This window comes from Pteropus vampyrus, unplaced genomic scaffold (genome assembly GCF_000151845.1).
Source record: "Pteropus vampyrus isolate Shadow unplaced genomic scaffold, Pvam_2.0 Scaffold3, whole genome shotgun sequence".
In the NCBI taxonomy this organism is placed as follows: Eukaryota; Metazoa; Chordata; class Mammalia; order Chiroptera; family Pteropodidae; genus Pteropus; species Pteropus vampyrus.
Window position 1 is genome coordinate 3,984,795 of NW_011888784.1, and position 2,506 is coordinate 3,987,300.

The 2,506-nt window shown below is 37.7% G+C and overlaps 1 protein-coding gene across 1 annotated transcript in view; it reads left to right on the forward strand.

Moving 5' to 3' along the window:
• The window catches only part of DYM (dymeclin), a 276,445-nt gene that overhangs the window by 258,920 nt on the left and 15,019 nt on the right, over positions 1-2,506 (forward strand). The window lies entirely within an intron of this gene.

Here is a 2,506-nt window from a genome sequence, read left to right on the forward strand (position 1 = left end):
TACATGTAGGTAAAAAGTTTGAGAAAATAATTTGTTTATAGCTTAGAAACCCATAGGGATTGAGCATCTGTGTTAAGAGTCACTATTTTGTTATGACTACAGATTAACACTAGATATATAATAAACAACCAAAGGGGTTGAATTGCAAACAGTATTTGAAAATAAAGAGAGAAACTATCATTTTGAATGTGGAAAAAATTAAAACTAGATTTATTTCTATTGGAGATTTGCAAGTCTAAAAAGGAAAAATGTACATTTGGAACAAGGTGTCCCAGAAGGTTTATTAATAGAACTTGATACACTCTTACTGGTGCTCTCAAGTACATGTTAGCCTCTCTACATGTAAGCACAGAGGCTAAAAGTTCCCTTGCATTAGCCTAATAGAGTTTTGCATTATTTTTAATTCAAGTACGATTTAATCAAATAGATTATAGGTGAAAATTCAAAGTGGCCCTCAGAATGCGAATGTGACATTTCTTACTGTTAACAATTTCTTTAGGAAATATGAAATCATAGAGTTTGTCTTGTAGAGCATCACAAAAATTAATCTAGTTTCAGAATTATGTATTTGGTATAAATTTTTGCATGTTTATTTTTAAAAGCATTTTCTGTATAAGTGGTAAATGACTTTTGGGGAAATAGGCTTAAAAGAGTAGTTTAAAATAATTGAAATCTCACAAGTTAATTTTTATTGACCAGTAAATAGATTCACGAAACATTCCATTTTGAAATCAGAGAATTTATATTTCCACCTGGAATCTGCCTAAAAATGCTACTTTTCTAGGCATTGCAGTTCTGATAAAAATTTTTATAATGTATATATGGTTTTATGATAAGGTTCTATACAGGCTTATTAATTATAAACTGTCATAAGTAAAAAATAAAAAACCTAGTCCTTTGAGGAGTGATTAGTTTTACTATCTCCCTTTTAATGATGAAGTTGGTACCATTGTTTTTGCATGCATGACTTCGTATTTTTCCCCAATGTCTAAAGTGCTTCCTCCTTACCAAAACTCACCCCATTCTCTCAGGATTTAAAAATTATCACCTCCTCAGCAAAGCCTTTCCCCACCACTTGCTTAGCCCAGCTATTAGAATTCTAATTGTATCATACAGTTGTGGCCGTCCCCTAGACAGGAAGCTCCTCTGACTCAGGGACAGCCCTAAACCGCTCTAAACTTGGCTCTGTCATACAGTATCTTTCACTGACATATATCTTTAGTTTTGTCTGTATATTCACTTACTTGCAAACTGCAACTTCAAAATAACTTATTCCCTAAGTTTTTTACAGTAAGAGGAAAATTCTTTAGGCTTCAGTAAGGAACACATTACTTATCTTTTGTGAATAATTCAGAGTCTTGCATTTCCATCATCCTTCTAATCTGAGCTTTCTTTGTACAAGCCTGTGTAAGGTGTGGGAAATCATGCCGAGCACATAATAATCCAAGTGGCAGGCTTCCTTGGAAGTTCGTTGTGGTTTTTCTTAACTTATTGAATATATACTTGTGCTCTTGTCCTAAAAATAAGTGTGCTTTAGTGAAAGTTCCAATCAGTAGGATTCCAGTTAAACCTAGACTTTGCTGTACTGGGGAAAGGGGAAGTAAGAGGTGAAGAGGCCTGATGATGGCAGGATATTCCAGATACTCCTACCTGGGAATTTTGTCACTTTCCAAGTTTATTAAGATCTCCTTCCTATCACCCACCCTGTCCCCATCCCTGATTTCCAGACATGAAAAGGAAATCTGATGGAGGAACCCAGGAATGAAATTTGCATGTACATTTCTGAAGGGGACTGTTTTTTTCTAAACTTTATATAGAGGATGGGTCCCTCCTCCTCACTAGACTCAGTTTTTCTAAGCTGGACCCCTTAACCTTAGTGTGTCCCAAGCACTCCTGTCTCCTTTCCCTATAATTCAAGGGGAGTAGGGGGACACATGGCAAACAGCGTGACCAGACATGTGTGTTCTGTGCATGGGAAACACCTTGGTATTCCTGTGAACCACCTTGATTTGAATTTAATCCATTTTCACTTTCATCGCTAGGATCTTAAGGGCTTGATGTTTTTCTCCGAACATGTGGGAGGCAGTTTCCTGACTTCACATTGTGGCAGGAGAACTGTCCGTCACTGTGCAACAGAGGCCTTGGAGATCCCAGAGTCAGGGCCTGGGGCCTGGGCAGGGCATTCATTCATCAACAGATCCTGAACTTGAGCTAGATAAGGATGCACTTCCTAGACTCTGATCAGAAAGTTGATCATTGACCACTGATGGCCAGTCTGTCCTTGTCCCTAAGCCATTGTTATCACTCTCTAATACAGGCTGATGAGCCAAAATTGAAATGGACAAAACTAAGTAAAACATCTCCCTTCAGGAATAGCTATTAGGACTTTCTCCCAGGCTCTATGTCCCCCCTTTCCTGACTTTTGAAGATAAAAACAAGAGAATCAGCATTTCGATAATTCTTCCAGACAGCTTGCCTAATCCGGGCTGTGAAGCTATCAGGACTG